We start from the raw sequence: 25,164 nt of genomic DNA on the forward strand, positions 1-25,164 counted from the left end.
GCAACACACTTAGTAATTCATTTTTATATTATAGAGAAGATTTGTATTGTATGGATTCTTTAAAACAAGGTAAAGATGCCACCGTTGAATAAATTTTAAACGTAAGCACGTAGAATGTAAAGAAAAAATTAACGACAGGAATAAAGATAAGAAGAAGAAAGACAATACTCAAGGAATGACGTAAGTAAGGAATAAGGATTAAAGAATTAGGTCGCATAGAATTAGCTTATGAAAGACTCGAGAATTTAATTTAAATGCTCAAATGAATACAACGTTCTCATCTTTATAATACGAAAACATCCAGATCTGTAAGGCTATGAAAGTCTACAGAAATCATTTAGCAAATTTTGCATTTTCTTTTGAAATTGTTCTTTGAGTAAAGCGCAGACATTCTTCAAGTTAGCTGTTTTCAAAATAACGGTATAAGGAATTGGTATGAAGTTGGGAATCTATGTTCTCAAATGTCTATCGGTTGAAGATGATGATAATCATGATGAGACTGTAGATTTAGTTCTTAGTAAAATTAGGTTTTGAACTTTATCTTGTTTACAAATTGGGAGGCTCAACGTGAACCCAAAAACACGACCCTAAGCTAGGTAATTCACGCCGTACGTATTTGCATACGTAAAGGGCAAAGGCCTTTTTTAATGAGCTACGTTTGTGAAAGCCGACAGAGCTAGACTCCAACATTTGCTTTAGATTTCTCTAAAAGATCTGTCCATTCAAGGTACGGCATACCTATTCGAAGGCAAACTTTTCCAATTTCATAGTTTCCCGACATCCTTTCATATTGCTTGAAGGCAGTGAATAAAGATTATTTTAATTTATTCAACTTTTATGAGATTGATAAGTATTAGGTATTTATATCTCAGAAATACCTACCGATAGACACTGGGGTCCCATAAGATGCTGGACTGGCGACCACGCACCGGAAAGCGCAGCGTTGCAAGACCCCCCACTAAGTGGACGACCGACATCAGACGAGTCGTAGGGAGCCGCTGGATTCAGGGGGCGCAAGGCCGTAGCGTGTGGAAGTCCCTACAAGATTCCCATGTGCAACTGTGGACCAGATCAAAACCTCCCATGAGGTAGCTGGTAGAGTTTAAAAGCAAGAAAAGTACCAAAAAATGTGATTAACTGATCATGCGTGAAGAACGACATATTCTGATAATTTTCCATTATAATATTATTTAGGGAGACAAGCTGATACGCAAGGCTAAGAACAAATCTAGCGGAATTCAGATGTAACAATGAGATCTTAGTGGAATGTAGAAAAGAAGTCCAAGAACCCGTTTGCCATCCTAGATATTTTTCTCTAACCTTAATTTAACCTGTCATCCCTTTTACCATGACTGGTGGGTCTATGCTCCTTATCTGTTTTGGCTCCTTATCTGTTGACGGATGAAAGGTGAGTACATGCGAATGTTGAGATGGATGTGTGGTGTGAGAAGGATGGATAAGATAAGAAATGAATATATAAGGGGAAGTTTGAAAGTAGCGCCAGTGGTAGAAAAGATGAGGGGTAATAGGCTGGCATGGTATGGGCATATAATGCGGAGGGAAGAAAGAGGGAACACTAGAAGAATGTTAAATATGCATGTGGAAGGAAAAAAGGAGAGGACGACCAAAAAAAAGGTGGGTGGATTGCGTGAAAAAGGGTATGCATGTAAAAGGGGTGGATAATACGTTGACGGATGACATAGATGAGTGGAAGAAGAAGACACGTTGTGCCGACCCCACGTAGCGTGGGATAAGGTAAGGAATAACATCTGTTCTCGGCCACTTCCCCTTGATACAATATACTTCATGCACCATCTTCTGTAGCAGGATGTTGCCAGGATAACCACCAGCAAGTCTTCCACGCATCTCAGTGACATTGCAATTGTAATGCACCGTTAAAGCGAGTGATCTTAGATTAATCTAAGCGAGTGATAGTTAATTGCGTAAAACCCTCATAACTCTGAATAGTTAGTGTGTGCCCGGGATCGAACCCTTGACCTCCCGATTAGGATGTGGACGTCTTAATCACTAGACTATCATTGCTTCTAAACAAAATACACTTATATAACGCATATATAAGCCATTGAAGCGTTTCCTTCGTGACGATTACGCAACCGATATGATTGTACGAGAGCGCCCGACCGTATCGGTCATTGCTTACGCTCGATATTGTTTTAGATGCTCATTAATTTATAACACTTTGTGGCAACTCCCAAGCATTGATATTTATTAGCTACTTATGATAAAAAATATACATATATAGGTATCATCACTACACACATTATCACTACCTATAAAAAAATTATAAATGCGAAAGTGTTTTTGTTTGTTGGTTTGTCTTTCATTTACGTCGCAACGGAGCAACGGATCGACGTGATTTTTTGCATGGGTAGGTATAGTTAAAGACCTGAAGAATGACAAAAGCTACTTTTTATCCGACAAAATTAAAGGGTTCCCACGGAATTTTCGAAAAACCTAAATCCACGAGGACGAAATCGCGGGCATCATCTAGTGAATATATAAGGGGAACTTTGAAAGTAGCGTCTGTGGTAGAAAAGAAGAGGGGTAATAGGCTGGCATGGTATGGGCATATAATGCGGAGGGAAGGCGGGCATCAGCTAGTAGGTACGTATTAGACAAACCATATCAAGCGTATAGTCTTCAATGAAAATTTTGCTCACTAAAATCGTTGCACGAGTACCTACTTGCGTCAATCAACTCAATTTTCTTTATTACGAATTTGGGTTAGTTCACAGATCTTTATAGATATTTCTAGTGTTCTGCCAAAATAAAATATAAATTTTTTAGTGATAAGTTTTTCTGTATGTTTTATTGTTTTAAAATTTTTATCATTAGGCCTAGTAAATCTTTTTTATTCAAATAGACTTTTACAAGTACTTTCGAATAGTCGGATGCATCTACCACTGGTTCGGAATGCCTTTCCTACCGAGAAGAACCAGCAAGAAACTCGGCGGTTGCTCTTCAAATTCTACCTTCATCATCATCCTCCTCATCATCATAAGCTTATTCGCGTCCACTGCTGAACATCGGTCGGAGACGGACGTCCTAACTAGTAGGCTATCACATCTATCCCTGGGTTCACTAGTCACTATGTCAGTCAGTCAAGAAACGTCCTCACTCACTTGACTCATGAACATCTCTAGATGTTCTTGACTCTAGAAAGAGAAAGCTGAAATTTTGAATAGGTAGAGGTTCGTTTCGTAATGTAGATTGTAGACCAGGAATAAGGCCGGATTTTCGAAATTCCCACGGGAGTGAAGCCCGGGTATAGGGTTGCCAGGCGTCCGGATAAAGCCGGAAATAGGTAGGCTTTTTGATTGCGTGTCCGGCTTAAATAAACGGTGTCCGGCTTGTCCGGCTTTTGTTAGGCTTTTTACATTTCGCAAACGAGCGTGGCCGAGCGCAGGCGAGTCGACTGTCGGTCGCTCCCGCAGGCGGCGGTGCCGCCTGACAATAACTGACAATAATAAAAAAAGCTTGATTTTAAATTAAAAAAAATTATCGTACCTATTAAACAATGTATATATCTGGTATACGCTTGTTATAAATAAATTAAAAAAAAAAACTAAGACACAAAATCCTCAATAATGTAGGGTGTCCGGCCTTTCTACTCAAATGTCCGGCCGAATTGGCTGGTCAGTCCGGCTATTAGGTTTGGAGACCTGGCAACCCTACCCGTGTACCTATAGTAGGTAGGTACAGCGTTTTTTTTTCAGTACATTTTTCATCTAAATAGGCATGGCACCTCTCCGTTTTACACGCGTTTTACATATTGCTATTTGCTAGCGTCCAGATATTCATTAGTGAAATATGTTCTACAAAATTTACATTTATTTCACTTTTAATCAGTGCTATATTGAAATATGTAGGTACATACGTGTAGCTTTTACAACGAAACGCTAGTATATTTTTTGGTACTTAATAAATAAAAATATTCAAAATACTTTTTCTTCTAATTACGATTATATTTTGTATGTTTCGAAGAACGTGCGGTCTTATTTTCCGGAGCCGCTGGATCCAGGCGGCGCAAGACCGTGGCGTGTCCCTACAAGAGACCTATGTCTAGCAGGGGACGTCTATCGGTTGATGATGATGATGATGAAAATAATTTTAATCGGTTGATTTTCCCGGAAAAGTCAGTATTTGTGTCTGCTCGATGTAAACAGTTAGTAATTTAATTAAGCTTATCTGTGGCGAGGCGGTAGGAAGTTTACTAATAAAATAAACTGTGTGTTAGCAACTAATTAAACTACTTACTAAACTGCTAGTCGTTGCTAGAAGTTTTATTGAAAAACTTAGGGCCACGTAGTCTGTATAGAGGAAAATCAGTGCTATGCATAACCATTGATGTTGGAAGGCCCTTTACTTTCTATGTGTATAACGCTTCGGCTACACACTTCGTCTTGCCTGCGCAGTTAAAACTGAACAGGGAAGATGGAGCACAAGACGAAGGAAATCGCACAGTGGTGGATTCTCTAGTCTCTAAATTTTTACACAACTGCCAAAAAAAGGAGTGTAAGGTGTATTCAGAGAACAAAGAAATTCGCCTACATATTATACATACTTGAGTATGTATAATATGTAGGCGAATTTCTTTGTTTCACCATATCTTCTAAATGCCTAAACAGATATAGATGAATGACACTGATTATAATTTTTATGAAAAAAAAACAGTTTTGTGACAGAGCAGTCGTTTTTTTTTTAATTATTGCAATAACTGTTAAGTTTAACAGTGTCGAAGTGTATGTATGTAGTGTCGTGTGGTGGGGGTACGTATAGCTGGTTTGGTTCCTTGCTTTTCCTACATGTTAAGCAGTGGGGCTAAGATTCGTTTCCTCATATTATAATTTATAGCTGGTAAGAAGTAAGATCAAATATAAAGTAAGTACGTGGTGACAACTAAAGGTATGATTCCGAACCACGCCCATTACATTCCGAGCTAGGCAGCAATGTCGCCGCAGCATTGTAGCGGAACATTGCTGCCTAGCTCGGAATGTAATCTAAATATATAAAATGAAAGGGTGACTGACTGACTGACTGACTGATTGACTGACTGACTGACTGACTGACTGATCTATCAACGCACAGCTCAAACTACTGGACGGATCGGGCTGAAATTTGACATGCAGATTGCTATTATGACGTAGGCATCCGCTAAGAAAGGATTTTTGAAAATTCAACCCCTAAGGGTGTAAAATAGGGGTTTGAAATTTCTGTAGTCCACGTGAACGAAGTCGCGGGCATAAGCTAGTGTCATATAAGCTTATAGAGATTGTATGGGGACCAGTAGTGCCGCGCCAGGACTGTGACAGCTGGTAACAGCACTGTTGCGGCAGCGCTGCTGCGTGCGGCGTGGTTCGGAATCATCCCTTAAAATTTAAAATTACGATATTGCCATTTAATAACACAACTTTCCGTGTAAAAGACAAACTAAAATAACCATAAAAATGAAAAAGTCTTGTATATTGCATAAATAACCGCTTCGCGTAATGAATGGCCAGGCCTTATTCAGGGACTTTGACTTTTGACGCACTGTTTGTCTTTACATCCTTTGTTGAGCAATAAGTATCTTGCCAAAATTCGCTTTGGCACAAATCCAATAGGGTTGAGCTAAATAACATTGGAGCCTGAAATTGTTCGAAGAAATCTGTTTGCCAATTTTCTGTCTACTGCTTGAGATGGAAAAGAAATTTTTAGGTCGAGATAGCTTTAACCCGCCATGTGGTTGCGACTTGAAAGGATTATCCTGAATCCATCTACCAAAACTTTATTTAAGCAGACAATTTACTTATATCTCTAACAGAGGCCTACTATACAATCCTAGAGCCTCAATAGCTCAACCGGTAAAGGAGTGGACTGAAAACCGAAAGGTCGACGGTTCAAACCCCGCCAGTTGTCGTACCTACTCCTAGCACAAGCCTATGACGCTGAGTTGGAGAGGAAAGGGGAATATTAGTCATTTAACATGGTTAATATTCTTTTTAAAAAAAATCTAGCTACTAGATCCGCACTTGGCCAGCGTGGTGGACTATGGCCAAACCCTTCTCATGCTCAGAGGAGACCCGTGCTCTGTAGTGAGACGGCGATGGGATTATCATGATGATGAAAATTTGATTATATCAGAATGCAATCTCAGTTTTGCGATAGTTATGCCGTAGTAGGTAGGTATACCATTTCGCAGTGTCAGCTTCTCACACTAGAAATGCAGACCAGAAATGTGATCGTGTCACCTAATATCTATTTAGCACCTATACCTACAGATTCTATGCATAACAAACACAATTATTATGCTAAGCAGAAAATTCATCATCATCATCATCAACAACCGATAGACGTCAACTGCTAGACATACTTAGGTCTATTGTAGGGACTTCCACACGCCACGGTTTTGTACTGCCTGAATCCAGCGGCTCCCTGCGACTCGCCTGATGTCGTCCGTCCACCTAGTCCTAGTGGGGTCCAACGCTGCGCTTTCCACTGCGAGGTCGCCATTCCAGCACCTTGGGACTCCAACGTCTATCGGTTTTTCGAGCTATGTGCCCACGTTGCCACTTCAGCTTCGCCACCCGCTGAGATATGTCGGTTACTCTGGTTCTCCTACGGATCTCCTCATTTCCGATTTGATCACGTAGAGTAACTCCAAACATAGCTCTCTCCATCGCTCGCTGAGTGACTTTGAGCTTTCTTATGAGCTTTAGAAATCATCATTTATTTCTTATCTGCATATTCTTATAGCAGAAGTTTACTTCAATAGGGTATTTGACAGCATGTAAAATATAGGATCTATTGATGGAATCCGTTCCTATTGAATAGATTTTCTTAACTACCTATTTAGTCAGTCAAGAAAAATACGAGTTATTTTAAGAGAAAATCGACAAAGAATTATTAAAGGATATTTAAATATTTTTTGATTTCGTTTTTTCTTTGCACGTACTTAATAAAATAATAATGGAAAGTAAAATATACATTTTCTATAGAGTCCTTAGACATCAGGAATTCAAGTCTAGATTTTTTGGAAGGAGAAGATTACCTACTCTACTTAGTAGATTAGTTTAGCAGGTAACCGAATCACATTCTTCTTTTAAATCTATTACTCTACCTTAGCCAATTTGGCACTCTTCCCGGAGAGGTAAAAAGTGGCATAGAGACAAAGGATCGTTGTTTCGTACGAGGCCCGGCTGATTTAGAGCTGTTAAATAACTAAAGTGCATCCTAACCGCTTCTCCGACGCGACGTTTTAGTTTCAACCGCTACCAAAATGAGTTTATAGTTGGTTTATAACATCGTATTAAGCTTCATTTACGCCAGAGCAACATATTGCGACATTGCACCGTGCCTCAGCGCCATATCTACTTAAATAATCTCCTTGCATTTTACTGTCTATAACGCTTGATGGATGTGAATTATTAAAAAACGATGACTCAAGTAGATAGGTAACTGTATGGGTGATTTTGGATGGCCGAATTTGGTATTTTTGTTTTCTCTCAGTCTTGGAGAGCACGTTAGGCTGTCAGTCTCGGTTATTGTCTCTAACACCTGATAATGTCGTGGAACATAAGAGTAAAAATCTTTTATAGTATCGAGTCGTTTGCGAAAGAATCCGAGAGGCTATTGCATTATTATTTTAACCCCTACCATTATGAAACTAATGGAAAAAAATCAATTACCCTTAGTAACCTTACCCATAGTAAAATAGGAAATAGGAATACGACGTAGACAGAGAGAGTTCCAATAAAGATTATACGGAAATAAAACTTTCACTTCTCCGCGATATTATACAGCAGTACCAGTACAATGGAAATTTCAATTTAGGTTCCCCATTATCGCGTCCCCCGCTCCCGAAGCCGTCGCTTTGTTAGTGTTGGGCGGAAAGAGATCATTACTGAATCTTACTGCCTCTTTTTTTGTGCTACTACGGCACAGGCTCGAAAACGGTCTAGGAAAATCTCAGTTGGTCTGGCATTTTATTGTGTAACTTTACAGTTAAAACTCCGGTCAGAACCATTCTGAACTGCAAAATTCAGTAAAGAATAGGTTAGTACATACTTTTAACTGTATTTTTCACACACACGATTGAAATTCTGGTCAATTTCAATCGCTTAGCGCAGCGCACTTACCTAGGTAAAGGTAAGTATAATAGGTATATACATCCTATATAAGTGGTGGTAACTGGTATGTGGATTGTGGTGTTTAATCCAGTGTTATGTTTCTGTTTGTAGAATCCGGCATGTAGGTACAGTTCTCCATAGCATAAATTTGAATATCTTAACGAACGAACGAACCAAAATATAGTAACCAAAAACCGGCCAAGGGCGAATCAGACTCGCGCACTGAGTGTTCCGTACTACAATCGTATTTTATCAACATTTTGCACGATAAATCAAAAACTACTTACTAGATCTCATTCAAACCAGTTTTCGGTGGAAGTTTGCATGGTAATGTACATCATAAGTATATTTTTTTTAGTTTTATCACTCTCTTATTTTAGAAGTTACAGGGGGGGGGGGGGGGGTGGGCTGGGGGGGGGGACACATTTTACCACTTTGGAAGTTTCTCTCGCGCAAACTATTCAGTTTAGAATAAAATGATAGTAGAAACCTCAATATAATTTTGAAGACCTATCCATAGATCGTGTATACACGTATGGGTTTGCTGAAATTTATTTTTTTGAGTTTCAGTTCTAAGTATGGGGAACCCCCAATTTTTTTTTTATTTTTTTTATTTTTGTGTGAAAATCTTAATGCGGTTCACAGAATACATCTACTTACCAAGTTTCAACAGCTATTATGGTTTCGGAAAAAAGTGGCTGTGACATACGGACGGACAGACAGACAGACAGACAGACATGACGAATCTAAAAGAGTTCCGTTTTTTGCCATTTGGCTACGGAACCCTAAAAACGATGGTCTGGCCGGTTTAATATGTATGTGGACATGGAGAATCGACAGTGGTCGTCAAGGGAGAATTATTTAATGCCCGCCAACTATTTCACGATCGCAGTCACGGCGCTTGCGGGTCTTCCTTTACTTCATATTTATTTTATTATGCAATAAGTACCTATTGTTAAACGATAGGCGAGGTCAGAAAATCAACGAACTTTATAAATAAATCGACTCTACATAGCTCGACTCTAGTATCATAAGGTCGGATGTGGATTTTTGCTACTTTTCAGGAGAGCCAAATCAAAAATGCTAGGGAAATCGGGTCATAATTTCTAAACTACTAGAGATACAATTTCAATTGTTTTTGTAATATTTAACACTTAACTGTACCTATCATTAACCATTACTAGAAATACTTTATCATTAATAAATAAAATATAAACTCACAATTTCTTCAAAATGGACGATATGCGACTTTATGCTGGTAATATTCGTAACTGTGCTAAAAAATTGTGTGCATAAGTTGTAAACCGACTTTATGGCTGCAATTTTTACTATTACAAATTTGAAATAAAAGTCGGATCTATTACTTAATATTTCATAATACGTCTTAACTGATTATACATAAGTAATATTCGGACAAAATATCACAGTAGTTATCTCACAAAAATCATTTAGGAGTTTTGTGAGATAGCAACAATGTACCTATCTGATTTTTCTGAAACTGATTAGTTAGATCTGAAACATAATAATTGCATTCGCCCGATAGTCTGACCATTGCATCCGTGTAAACCTTGTGACTTCTGAATGAATGAAAATAAAATTTACAAATTCACAAATAAAGCCCATTAATTAAAAACAACGGCCAAAAATTGAAAAAAAAATTACAAAGTAATTAGAAACCTACAGTGGGTCAAACATTTTTTGTGGAATTGCATACATGACGGTTACATCAATATAGAAATCTAAAACATGCCAACATAGCCTGATTTTCCTTATAATGATTAGGTACGTAAAGTAAGAATGGAGGTCAGCAGGTACCTACTGCAAAAGTTGGTTATATTTTACAGTGGATAATGGTTTCTCATTATGTCGTATATTGGGCGAAAGCGGGGAAGAATTTTAAGTTTATATGTACCCATAACATACTAATGAAATACAAAAAAGTCTTCTTTAAAGTAGTTTTTATAAAATAATAACACCCAGCATTATTGCGTTAGTTGTAGCCAGGTAATATATTCCGAAATCTGAAAATCCCCGCCGTTCTGTCCTGATATATCACCGGTCCTGATATATCACCTTTGTAAAGGGATGTGGTCTTTAAAAATATGTTGTAGTGCCAAATCAAACTTATCAAAAAGTTTTGTTTCCTTCGCATGTTCTTGTAAACTGTGACCAATCTCTTAGTTTAGTAATCTGCATTGTTTTCAGCTGTTCCCTTTTTTTCTATTTGTGCATGGATTACATCTTACTCCACGTAGGTACATGTTGCATTTTAGCATAAAGCTTGTGATTTATCACCTTTTAGTGTGGTAATCCTTATAATAATCATAAGTAAGCCATAACGATTATCATGCTCCGATTATGACCGACACAATTATCAGACCACAAAGTCAATTCTTCAACAATTTCGAGAATACTTTGTTTCTTCTCTAGTAGATTAATGAAATAAGACAAGATACTGATTTATTCCTTCCGCTGCAGCTGATGTTTTTAGACCACATTAAAGTAGCAACACTGCTGGTAGCATCATGAATCGTTTTTAAGGTGCAGAAACTACGAAGGTATAAGGAATTACTGTTAGTCAAATCCGGCATTGCCACTTTTGTAATTAAAAAAATACTTTCTGCTTTCTTGAAAATTCCATTGCTTTGTTTCGACTGTTCTTTTTAACAGATACTTTTTTAAACTGTTTCTTTCGTGTTTTAGTTAAGTTTTTTTATTTTTTTACTTTCACTTTTATTAGTTGTTTAATTAATAAATTAATTTATACTACATTTATATTTAAATTAACATAATCTAAAGCTTCCTACAATTAGGTATGTTTCGTTGGAATCACTATCATCACATATTGTAGGTGCCTTATAATTTCTGCTCTCGATTAATATCAAATTAGGTCGATTATAAGATGGGTAAAGAAGGAAAAAATTGATTAGGTACTCTAATTTTTTAAGGCTACCTTAAAAACTAGGGCAATAAATTTTTGAACTGATGATTTGAACTGTGATTCATAAAAAACACCATAAATGCACGGTTTTTTGCTTAGTGGGGTATTATTATAATATATTTTTAGATTTCCATGGTGTGATTTTCGTGGTCCTAAAAGATTTTCTAGTCTACATTTTCAAAATGTCTTCAGCTTTATTCTGGCTCTTTACTTTTTTCCCGCAGTTTAGTCCAAAATTTTGGTGAAATAGGATGGATCTCTTACCTATTAATCACATCAACTTTAATGTAGTCACAAACAAAAAGCTTTATTTCAACTTACTTCCATGAATTTTATTGCAAAATTATTTATATTACAAGGCAAAAAGTCTTAAATGATTCACAGTCCAAATATTAATACAAAAAATTCGAAGCATAACATCTGTTGTGATTTTACCTAACAAAATTATTACATATTTTAGAAGCAGAAGTGCGTACCTGCAGTACCAGCTAGTATTACAAATAAACTTATTTCGTAGCATAATGGTCGAACTCAAAATACATCTATCATTTTTCTCCATTGCTTTGGTGCATACATACGCAAGTCAAAAAATATAATTATGGTTCTCCAAATTTTTAGAAAGTGTTCAGATACGACATTATGCATGTATTTATCTTTGCAACGAAAAGAGATAGAAATACTGGAGTCAGCTTGGCAGAAAGAGCCCGAAATGCTCATTACCTTTATGTAAAAAAGTGAGTTTGGTCGGAAGTACACATCCGACCTTATGATACTAGAGTCGAGATAGAATTAGAAATGAAATTAGGACTATGTATAATATGTACCTACTAGATGATGCCCGCGACTTCATCCGCATGGGTTTAGATTTTCTAAAATCCAGTGGGAACTCTTTGATTTTCCGGGATAAAGGGTAGCCTACATCACTCTCCAGGTCTTGAACTATACCCATGCAAAAATCACGTCAATCCGTTGCTCCGTTGCGACGTGATTGAGGACAAGCCATCAAACCAATAAACCAACAAACAAACACTTTAAACTAGAAGAAATATTTGACAACCTTTAATTAACGGGTTTGTCCCTATCATCATTATCATGATCAACCCATGGCTGGCTCACTACAGAGCACGGGTCTCCTCTCAGTATGAGAAGGGTTTGGCCATAGTACATCACGCTGGCCAAGTGCGCATTTGCAGACTTGGGCGGGTTTGGAGCCCTCATAGCACACGAGTAGATATATAGACCAGAGGGGAAGCTTCATACTAGCGGCTGACTGTAGTTTCACTCACACTAGCGCAGCTCACGCACACCACGACGTGTCACGGACGCTCCGTTTGCCGCCAAACTGGGCGCACGGAGCGTCCGTGGCACGTCGTGGTGTGCGTGAGCTAGTGTGAAGCTTCCCCTCTGTTAGCTTAGTTAGCTTTAGTTATAGGGACGTACGTAATTAATTACTACCACTATTATTATTTTACAAATTAAAAATTTTGACTATCAGCAAGCGCGACATGTTAACTAAGTATTCTGAATAAATAATTTAACTTTTGACTTTTTCACTTTTTGACTAGGCTAGCACAGCTTTTTAGTCCGTATAGAACACTTTATTATCGGTTTTCAGAAAGCTCCTAACGGCTCTTTAATTGCTTAAACTTCGTAATTTTCAACCATTCCAGTCTACATTTCGACAAACGCAGCCATACGAAACAGGGTTTTTTAATCTGTGGCTATCCACCATTACTGCTGTCAGTTTTGGCGCGAGGCCAGCTCCTGACAGGTAGGTATGGTAGGTGGCGTTCGTAGCACCTGTTGACTAAATACCTACCGTTCTAACTGCTGTGCTGAATGTTTTGAATGACTAATGAGGTTGTGTTTTGTTGGCTCCTTTTTAATTAATTACGTTGCAAAAAGTCCTTCGTAGACATCGTTTAATCGATTATAACTTAGCCCTTGACTGCCATCTCACCTGATGGTAAGTGATGATGTAGTCATATATAGAAGTGGGTTAACTTAGAAAGGGTGATGATGCAGCCTTAGATGGAGCGTGCTATGCCTATGCCTATATTAAAAGTGGAGGGAAAAACTGATGCCATATCCTAGCGGGTTTAATACAGTATTTGACTACTAGTCAAATCAGTAACTTTTTATCAAACGTCAAAACGCGCGCTTAGTATGCGAGATTCTATGAAATACCGGTGTATGACGTCACAATCATTTGACGTGCTTTTTTTAGTTTTATCGATAATTTAAAATGGTTATTACACTTAAAACCAACAAAGGACGTGGATTTTACGTATTTTGGAAGACCCTTTATTTAATAATCACAATAATTTATTTTTGATGTACCTACTTAGTCAAATACCCAATTAGAAATGAGGAGGCAAACTTCTTTGTTTCTAGTTCACAACGGTAGAGAAGGGTAAAGAAAGCTCACGATTTTCCGTTTCATTAACCAAATTCGTAAGACCATCGTCTTTGTAACAGGGTATCTCGGTCGGTGGCTCGGAAACCAAAGGAATGAGATCAAAACGTTTGACGCTCTATCGGTTGATTTGATTTTCAGGAATATTACAGAAAATACTTATTATGTGATCTCGTTTATTTTTTATCTACGACGGAACGGAGGCGGTTCTGTTTGGCGTAAAGGATTTGTGTGTGTTGGTTTATTTGTGTATTTGTGAGTATTTTTTTACAATTTTCCTGAAAAATTACTAGGCTAATTTTTTTTCTACAATGTGCTACAATCTCGATTGAACTACGATCTAGTCTAATTTAGACTAATTAGTAGGATTACTTTAACCTAATCTTATAAATTATTTTTACTAATTATCCATTGATAAGTCATCTGAAATAGTCTTGCTTGATTAAAAAGTTAAAAGACACTTTGTTCACGTGTTCACTGGGCTGACTTTGATGCAATTTTCACAGGTATCACCTCAGAACAGATTCTTATATTTATTTTTTAAGGTCGACAGGGGCCGCTGTAGTTCATAGTGGGGGGTTTCAAAAAAATATTTTATATATATTACTAGCTGATGCCCGTGACTTCGTCCGCGTGTAATTAGTTTTTTTTTAAATCCTGTGGGAACTCTTTTATTTTCCGGGATAAAAAGTAGCCTATGACACTCTCCAGGTCTTTATCTATACCCATGCGAAAAATCACGTCAATCTGTTGCGACGTGATTGAAGGGTAAACCAACAAACCAATAAACTTACAAACAACTACACTTTAGCATTTATAATAATTAGTAGGTAATAACTAATAAGGGTACTGATTAGGTTATATTTGAAAAGTACATTTCGCAGTGTTTCATTAATTCATGCCCAGACATTTTGTAACTGAAAGAAAAAACTTGAACAGTAATCTCCGTTTGAATGATTCATTAACTCAATTGAAGCTATGACTTCAACTTTGATTTGGTTCATAAAAAGTGAATCGTCCCACTTTAATGACTATCATTCGCTCGTTTCATTCGTTTAATGGTGTTCATATTTTGACAGACCGTATTGAGTTGATTGATTGATGCATTCACTTAATTGGCATTTATGTTTCACAAGCTGATGTCTACGCGGACGAAGTCGCGGGCATAAGATATAGGTTAGAATATAAGATATATATAACATATAGGTATATAAGAAGAGATAGCTAAGAATATAATAAATGCGAGAGAGTGTCTGTCTGTCTGTTATCTTTTCACGACCCAATTGCTTAACCGATTTTGACAAAGATCCAGAGATAACTTGCATCCCGCAGACAACTAGCTAATTTTATTCAGGAAAAATTATTGAATTCCTACGGGATTTATAAAAACCTAAATCCACGCGGATATACCTATTTGCGAACATCATTCTATTATGCAAACATTTCGAACTATTGAAAAATATTAAATTAGAAAAGTGAATGACTCTTTATTCATTCGTTTCATCTGTAGAAATGTGTCGGTTCGCGCAGTCCGTTCTACGGGGTTAAGGGTGTTTCACGAGTTCCCAGTTCATTAGCGGGACACAGCACTAACTATGAGTAATGAAGTTCTACGAGGATTTAGGCAGTGGTCCGACCGCCGACGATGAACGAGAAACGAGTAGAACTAGAAACTATGAACGAGTTGGCGATCAGCGGGAAGCGAGTGTGTAGTTTCAATAGTTTTGTCGCCGGGCTATAAGCGAGTGTGCAAGTGGGACAAGCGATTACTTGCGCCATTCGCCCGCGGTCGCTCAGTCCTGTGCAAACCTGCGCGTGCGTTACACGTGTTCAAGCGAGCGAGCATCGCTGAACAAATATTGCTGAGTGAGTTTATGTTTGAACTTTGGAAGCTCGTCGCTCAGCGACAAAACTAGTAAAGCGAGTCGTCGCCGGCAGTGTTAACAGTCAGAGAGCAACTTTTGATATATGCATCTCTTTCGTTTACACGGAATGTACATTTATTGTGCGTTTCTTGAGAGAGAAAATCGCCAATAGTTAGTCGTTATCTCGCCGCGCGGCGATGGGACCACTGCCTTAGGGCTTAGACGTGTCTCGTTGGGTTGTTTGTAAAGGGATGAGAACATTTGACGGTTTACTACAAGCCAATTATAAATGCTGAAGTGTGTGTTTGTTGGTTTATTGGTTTGTTGGGTTTTCCTTCAATCACTTCGCAACTGAACAACGGAACGACGTGATATTTTGGATGGGTATAGTTTAAGATCTGGAAGGTGACATAGGCTACTTTTATCCCGGAAAATCCCACGGGATTTTTAAAGCCTAAATCCACACGAACGAAATCGTAGGCATCAGTTAATCTAAATATATAAAAGAAAACGGTGACCGACTGACTGATCTATCAACGCACGGTCTAAACCGCTGTGCGTGTGGCGTTTGGTGTGGCTGAAGATAATAAATAAATAAATAAAAGCATTTTTTATTCGATTCCTTTTTTACAAGTTATTTTGAATCGTCAAATGTATATACCTACCACTGTAGATGTGAAAGTACTAATGTAGTAAGCGAAACAATGATTTGTAATAAAAAGAACTCTATCCAAGGTTCAATATTCATGTAATAAAAAACCGGCCAAGTGCGAGTCAGGCTCGCGCACCGAGGGTTCCGTAGTACAGTCGTATTTTTTCGACATTTTGCGCGATAATTGAAAAACTATGACGCATAAAAATAAATAAAAATCTGTTTTAGAATGCACAGGTGAAGCCCTTTTATATGATACCCCACTTGATATAGTTATCTTACTTCGAAAATTGAAAATACTAATTATTATTAGTTCATGACCACAATTTAATTTTTTTTGTGTGATGTAACCACAAAATCATGGTTTTCAGATTTTTCCCCAAATGTCAGCTATAAGAACTACCTACCTGCCAAATTTCATGATTCTAGGTCAACGGGAAGTACCCTGTAGGTTTCTTGACAGACAGACAGACAGACAACAAAGTGATCCTATAAGGGTTCCGTTTTTCCTTTTGAGGTACGGAACCCTAAAAACGAACCAAAAGGTTTAATATTCGTAATAATGAACATTGTATGCCCATAGCCGAGCATTTGGCACGCCGTAGTCGCCAAAACAAATGGCATGCCCACGAACGTTACGTCATAGCAATTCAATTAAACGAAGCACTTTCAGTATTTATGCCTGTGTACGTGCTCTTCTCCGAAATGGTGATGTCCTTTCTTTATTATGTCCTGTGAATTTACCTACTATGCATTATCAGCCTACTTAGGTTTAGGTTTAAAGACGTTTATTCTCATAAAGACAAAGTCACTTACATGAGAACTTAATTCTAAGAATAAAGTTTACAAATATTCGCCATTTAGGTACTCATTTAATGCATTTGTCGAAGTGATTCGCATTACTCATAATGTGAGTAGCTAACTACTACTTAAGTACTATATACCTACTTACTTGAGAGCGAGAGTTCGATCCCGGGCACGCACCTCTAACTTTTAGGAGTTATGTGAGTTTCAAGCAATTAAATGTACTAATGCAATTAAATGTATGTAATGTAGTATGGGTTGCCTGGAAGAGATCACTTTAGTGATAAGGTCGCCCTTTGTTTTTTAAGTGTATCCTGTATTCTTACTCTCTGTAATTTTAGTAACAATAAAGTTGTTTTAAATTAAATTAAATTAAATTAAATATCACTTGCTTTATCTGTGAAAGAAAACATCGTGATCAAACGGGAACCTTTTTTTTGTGAAGAAAATCCATCTTGAATCTTGGATTTACCTCCTTTTGTACTCCCCTGACCAAAGTCTGTAGCGACAGTTTTTTGTTTTGTATAATAACTGACACAATAACACGTAAGTACTTTATTTAGTGTTCGATTTTTAACAAATTTTTAGTTCTATGTTCTTTTATTATAGAATAGGTATTGTTTAATAGTGAGTCCGTTACTAACTACGTACACGTCCATTACTAATAACTGCATTTGTACACACTTTTTTTTAGAGAGTGACTAGTTTTATTCATTGCTTGTATTACTTTATCAATTATTGTCATAATCTGTTTTGTGTGTCCAATAAATAAAAATAAAAAATAAAATAAAAGACAGAAAAACAATTAAAATATATCAAGCATGATATATTTTAATATATTTTCTGCCATATTAATTTTGTTCATATAAAATTTAGCTTATGGCACCCGGACTATAATAACGAAGCAATTGACACCTCATTCATCAAAATCGGCTTAGAGGTTACTCTACGGTGGAAAATATAGGATACATACTTACATAGATTTCTAAAATCATAATCCTTTTGGCTTTGCCGTATACGGGTTATTACCACCAGAAAAGTCTTAGCTGTGATAGCCTAGAGGTCGGGGGTTCGATCCCGGCCACGAACCTCTAACTTTTCGGAGTTATGTGCGTTTTAAGAAATTAATATATCACTTGCTTTAACGGTGAAGGAAAACATCATGAGGTAACCTGCATGCCTGAGAGTTCTCCATAATATTGAGAATAGGTGTGTGAAGTCTACCAATCCGCACATGGCCAGCGTGGTAGACTATGGCCAAACCCTTCTCACTCTGAGAGGAGACCCAGTCAGTGAGCCTACGCGGCGATGGGTTGGTCATGATGATGATGATGACCATGAAGTCTTATCAGCTGTTCAGGAAACGTAAGCGGGAACTGTCTGAACAAAATATCTATATTTATCCGCGTTACTCGCATCTGACTCACGGATCTATTTTCATAGTGTTGTAGGTACTTTAGTTTGTTTGTTTATCGATCGAAGCGCGAACAAAATCGGTTATCAAGGACGTTACTGTTATTATTATTGCATGAACAAAATTGGGTTTGGGAAAAAAATATGTTGTTGCGAAAAAAGATTTTCGTAGGATTTTTTCAAGCGGAAGATGTCATGTTTTAGAGCTAAAGTATAGTTTGTATTTCAAACTCAAAATTATTTTATTCAAATACTATACTAGAGGATGCCCGCGACTTCGTCCACGTGGATTTAGATTTTTTTAATCCCGTGGGAGCTCTATGAATTTCCGGGATAAAAAGTAGCCTATGTGATATGCCTTCTCCGGGATGTAAGCTACTTCTTTACCAAATTTCATCAAAATCGGTTAAACTGTTGGGCCGTGAAAAGCAAGCAGACAAACAGACAGACACACTTTCGCATTTATAATATTAGTATGGATATGGATTTAAGTCTTCAAAAAGAAAACTTGCTGCCTACACTGACTGGCTCATCAAACAGCCCAAACCAACCCTGTGACCTAAACAACTGAGAGTTTGTGGACAAGGAATAAAGCCGGATTTTTCAAGTATTTTTCATTCACTCTTGTTTTCTTGTTTTGTGGCTTTTTCATACCCTTTTTGTTGCGTACTTTTCAAAATAGTTACGTTTTTGAAATCCAATTAAGCACCTACTTATACATGGCAAATTATTATTATTACTGTAAATTTAAAAAGTATTTGAAAACAGTAACCGCCGTATTCTTTGTTGGTTCTTCTCGGTAGTAAGAGCATTCTGAACCAGAAGATTTTTTTAACAATTCAAAAGCACTTGGATGAAAAAAATATTTCTATTGAAATTTTCGACGATATTTTTACATGAACTTATCGCACTAAAATAACTTCAGATTCTATGAAGGTACAACGAAACAATTTAATACAGCTCTAAAAAGTTATTACGCTGTAAAAGTATTGTAATAACCGATTGAGGATCAGAATTCAGGATCCGGACTGGTTAGGGCCGTCGTAAAACTTTAAAGGTTACGTCATTGGATTTCTTGGCGTTTTGTGTTTATGTAAAAACGAAAGATAACCAGTTCAGTACCTAATTTTTTTTTTAATTAACACTTAGACTAGCGCTTGGCTGCAATCAGATCTGGTGGCAAGTGATGATGCAGCCTAAGATTAGCATTACGACTAAATTCTTCGAAAAAAAAAGTAAAATCTATTATTCCACAACAGATGATGCCCGCGACTTCGTCCGTGTGGATTTAGGTTTTTTTTAAAAAATCCGGAATAAAAAGTAGCATGTCCTTCCCCGGGATGTAAGCTAACTCTGTACCAAATTTCATCAAAATCGGTTGAACTCTTGGGCCGTGAAAAGCTAGCAGACAAACAGACACACTTTCACATTTATAATATTAAAAATATGGATAGGACTAGTGTCACGTTTGACTCTTCCATTGAAAAGCAAATTCTACACCGAATTACATTTCTTAAATACCAAAGATTTTTAAACTTCATAATAATTATTGACAGATGGATCAAAACGACAAATAATAATTTTAGAATGTAGAATTGTGAAACCAATGACTGCATTTTTAGATATATTCATAATATTACATGGCGTATAAAATTCGTGCTCAGTGATGAGTACGACAGAAGATACAAAATGTATGAGAGTAGTAGAGATAGGGTTATTAATTTGATCTCACTTTTTGACGTCACTTTTTACGCTAGACTGGTTAAATAAAATTTTCTAATGTTAGAATCTCGTCAGTAGTAGGTGTATGAATCTGTCCAACAGTTTCTAGTATTGTACTGTTGGAAATTGCTGGCGTATTATTTGGTTGGTGTGACCAAAAAGAGCCAAATTGACTTTTTAGTAGGGTTCCGTACCTCAAAACCCTTCGTCTTGGGTATGGTGGGTCTAGACTCACTGGACTCAAGACGAAAGAGGGCTCTTCTAATACACTACTACCTATTATTAAACAATAAGGTGGATAATCCGGACACATTGTCGCGGTGTGCGTTGGCGGTACGGTTGCCGGATAAACTACTCCGGTCATGTCGGAAGACGTGGCCTTTCTTCGCGCTAAAGTCGTTCCGCACGCGGTATGCTGAAAGTGCGCCAACTTTCCGCGCACTTTCCATGCTAAATGAGCTGATTGCTCAGCACCAGAGCCTAGACGTGTTCAATACAAATATAAATAAATTTATTTCATGTATAGATCACTAAGACTTATAAGAACCTTTGTGTATATTTTGTTCGAATAGTATAAGTTATTAGTCATAAGTCTAACTTGTAATGCGCTTTGGCACTAGCTGTAAGCATATCAAGCATCTATAGTAAAATAAAATAAAAAATAAAATAAAATAAAATAAAAAGGAAAAAAACGGAATTCTTAAAATCCGAAAACCGTGAATTTGTGGTTACATCACAAAAAAAATGTGTTCATGAACAAATAATTAGTATGTAGTACAGAACCATTAGTGCGCGAATCTGACTCGCACTTGGCTGGTTTTTTAAAATAATAAACTAATTTCCGAGCAAGTGGGAGAAAAAGTTTATTATAAACAGTAAGTAGCTTTTCATAATAATTATTATGGTAGCAATACAAAGAAATTAAAGATATAATAGTACCCAAAAAAAAAAGTTATGAATATATTCTAGAAATTTCCAAACCAGATTTACCATGCTGAAGTAAGCGTTAATCTTCAATTATGGCGCTTATTTTCTTCGGTCACATTTTACGCTACACTGGTCAAATAGAATTTTCCATTCATGCAAACAATGATGGCGGTGATTCAAAGAGAATGAGTATTTTCGGGTTTTTACTATGAGTCACGTTTAATTCTTTCTACAGGTTATGCTGAAAAAGTAAACGTTATGAAAAATTTTATAACTTTTGGAAGCATTTTATTAGAAAACTATAATGGGGATGATGCCTATGTCAAAAATAAATTATTTCTTAGGGAGGGTCTTCCAAAATTCGTAAAATCTATGTCGTTTATGCCATGTACAATTGTATATATGTAATTTTAAATTTGCTAACCATTTTAAATTATGGACTTAACTTAAAAAGTACGTTAGCTTACGTCAAATTTTTATGACGTCACATCTATGTATTTCTACAAGCTCCCTTATTAAGCGAGCGGACGTTTGATAAAAAGTCGTTGATTTGACTAGTACCTAGTCATTATCCCTATTAATAAGGTTTCAATATGTGCTTTTTGGGTATTTAATCTAAATTTCTCATATAATAATTTCTCAATATTTTAACGGTGATTTCTGTAGTTTTTTATAAAACCCCACGGTTTGCCTGGTAAAAATAGAAAAGGTGCCGAATTAATAAGAAGTGAAGAAATCATTAACCTAAGGGGGAGTAACTGAGCATTAATTTTATTTATTTATCCTTCATTGAACAGCAACCATTTGTAACATGACGAGCGAGTTTAACAATTAATTGATTATTTGCAAATTAATCCAATTAATTCGGACTTTCGCTTGTCTACGCCTAATTTGTACAAATTGTTTTGAAATAACGATTTTGGGTAGTTTAATTGATAAATATAGTTATATTAGAAGTTATAGTGAGATAAAGAAACTCACATAATACATACACTCCTTAAAAACATTACACTCTTTTTTGGGCAGTCGTGAAAAACCTTTTTACCCGACTGCGGCGAAGCCCAAACGAGGGTTATGTGTTTGACCTGATTATGTTTATGACCTAATTAATTTCTATTTCATAGAATGCAAAGTTGGTTTTTTTTTGCTTTTCAGTTACCAGTTAATATTTATTAGCAGTCGGGTTTTTAATTTTTTCAATATCGTAATTTTTAGGGTTCCGTACCTCAAAAGGAAAAACGGAACCCTTATAGGATCACTTTGTTGTCTGTCTGTCTGTCTGTCGATCTGTCAAGAAACTTACAGGGTACTTCCCGTTGACCTATAGAATCATGAAATTTGGCAGTTATGTAGGTCTTATAGCAGACGTTAGGGGGAAAATCTGAAAACTGTGTATTTGTGTGTGTACTCTTAAGTTTTAATTACAATTTTACGTTATATTAATTACCACGTAACTTCATATACGTTTTGAAGTAGCAATAAACGTTTCGAGCGTTCATTATAGCATCGAATTGTGAACGATGCTCGAGTTACGAAAACTTATATTATTAAGTGCGCTGAGTGTTCATACAGTGTTGAAAATCTATGTAGAGGTTACATTTAAAACTAGTTTTCAGTTATTGCCGATTCTGTCTGATTCATAATTATATAGAGGCTTATTCTTAGTCTGATTTATAGTCCTTAAAGTTTGTCTTTACTTCGTTTTAGGGATCTGGGTTCTAGCCCTTTTGCCTTCGAGAAAGTCTGTAATTTAGTAATATTAGGCACTTTTAAGTCTATATATTTAGGGTTCCGCAGAAAACAAGGAACCCTTATAGTTTCGCCATGTCCGTCCGTCCGTCCTCGGTTGATCTCAGAGACTATTAGTGCTAGAAATCTGTAATTTGGCATGGGTATAAATATTAATCACGCCGACAAAGGGTGGAATAAAATTGTGATAAATATTTTTTTAGGGTATAGCTCCCCTAGGTACATGTAAAGTGGGGATGATTTTTTTTTCTCGTCTACCCCATAGTGTGGGGTATGGTAGAATAGTAGTCTTTTAAAAATACTGTGGGTGTGGGAACATCATTTTTCGATTTCTAGTTGTAAAATATGATGTTTTAAAGTGCTAATTTTAATTAGAGTCAAGTAATACCTAATTAATGTCTCGGTCATTTATTAATGGATTTCGAAACAAATTTCATTGGTTTATTAGTTTTGACCTATATTTTTAATTCCAATATAAGTTACTATCAAAAATAAATGGCAGGCGTGAATGACGTGCATTGCGTAATCGGGCGTACTATTTTCGGTGGGAGACCGGCGCGATCAATGAAGCGAGCACCTGACGCCATCTAGCGGGGGGCGGAAGACAACTGAATTCATATAAATGGGCCCAAATAAATAATTAGCCACTATACCTCCTCCAACCCAGAATGAAATGCTTCTTTAAATGTACGTGTCTACGTATTGGCTGATAAATAAATAACTGCCTTACCTCAATCCTTTTGCCTTTACCATCAAAATGTTGGTTAGATATAGGTAGTACGTATTGCATTTTATTCTGAAAAAATAAAAAACATTATTTATAAGGTATTTGTGTAAGTATTATTGATATATTTATTATTACTATAAGTATATTCCTAGGACCTCCTAAATTTTATTATTATTTATAGTTTCATATCACAGCCTTCAATGAAACTTAAATTCGCCTATCATGACCCGTAACTTGTAATATTAATATCCTTGGCCACGCGCATAAGGCATAAAAAAAGGTTTCAATTAATATCTAAAAATAAATATGGCCTTTTAATATTCATTATTTCTTAATTATTATTATGGGTACCTAGTACCTACTAATATTACAAATACAAAACTCCCCTATTTCATATGGAAGCCCTCCTGAAATAAAGGTTTTTATATTTTATTATGCAACATTCGGCTGAAGGCCATTATTTTACAAATTATTACTATGTTTAAATTTGAAGTAATAACGTTCATTAATTCAGAAGTTATAAGGCTCTGACCGACAGACAGACGGACGTGTGCTATTTCACTGAAGTAGACTCAGAGACCTTCGCTTCGCTCGGTCAATTATTGAAAAAAGTTAAACTGATTTTTTTTAATCTATCTTACTTTAGTACCGGAGGGCTGTCTGTGCACTCTTCCTCGTTACGATGGTTTAGACGATATAATTTTTGATTTGTCATTTTAATATTTAATTGTTAGGGGTACCTATTTATAGTTAAAGTATACAAGCCTATAGGTATATATAGGCTTGTATACTTATAATTAAACAGTAATTAACGATTTCTGTACATTAAACTTTAAAAAAAAACTCTTTTCGCCTATTTTCCGTACCTACCGTATGCAAATAAAACCTACCTACTTCGCGGCAAAGCGCTTGACGAAGTCAACGACATTTTCCTGGCGGCCATGTTTTCTCTGTAGCTTCTCGCAGCACCCCATTCACGTTCCAACTACTCTACAAGAATTCACCCATATTATAAATACGAAAGTGTGTTTATCTGTTGGTGTGTCTTTCAATCACGCCGCAACGGAGCCACGAATTGACCAATTTTTTTACATGGGTACAGATGAAAACCTGGAGAATGACATAGGCTACTTTTTATCCCGGAAAATCAAAGAGTACCCACGGGATTTTTGAAAATCTAAATCTACGCGGACGCAGGTGCGAGCATCCTACTCGTAGTAAAAGGTTAAGTTCCCGATTTATGTAGATAGAATTCTAGTTCTTTGAATCTCTATGTAAAGTATTCTACTCAGGACCCTGCGGCAGGGCCGATGTATGAGGCAGCTAGATTGGAGCAATATAGGATGGTCCTTACACATGGGTCCAGGGCCGTCTTTACCCGGGGGTTCAAGGGGTGCGGTGCACCTGATCGTAGGGTCCTAGAGGGCGCAAGGCGACTGCCATACATTTTGATAGGTACCTACTACACTGAGACTACGCCATCGGAGCTGCGGGCACAGCCAGTGGCGTAACAATAGGGTGACAAGCCGGGAAAAATTCTGTAGGCCCATGGACCAAAGGCCCCACAGCCCTCTAGGGCCGGGGGCCGATATAAAAATCTGTGCCGAAATATTTAAAAATTATCAACTTGCGAATACCTACCTAGATTAAGAGTGCCGAAAAGAAATGTGTGCCTCAAATGGTCAATTGTAAAAAACTTCGCGCTTTATCAATTTCTGAGTGTTAGATTTGATTTTGGGAGTGCCGAAAAGCACACAATATGGTACTCCCTTGAGTAATATTTAAAAAAATCGTTCTTGCTTCGCTGGCGCTTTCTAAG

The 25,164-nt window shown here is 36.9% G+C and overlaps 1 protein-coding gene across 3 annotated transcripts in view; it reads left to right on the forward strand.

Moving 5' to 3' along the window:
* Positions 1–25,164, forward strand: part of brp (bruchpilot) — a 54,392-nt gene that overhangs the window by 1,031 nt on the left and 28,197 nt on the right. The gene's annotated exons all lie outside the window — the stretch shown is intronic.

Source organism: Maniola hyperantus, chromosome 7 (assembly GCF_902806685.2).
Source record: "Maniola hyperantus chromosome 7, iAphHyp1.2, whole genome shotgun sequence".
In the NCBI taxonomy this organism is placed as follows: domain Eukaryota; kingdom Metazoa; phylum Arthropoda; class Insecta; order Lepidoptera; family Nymphalidae; genus Maniola; species Maniola hyperantus.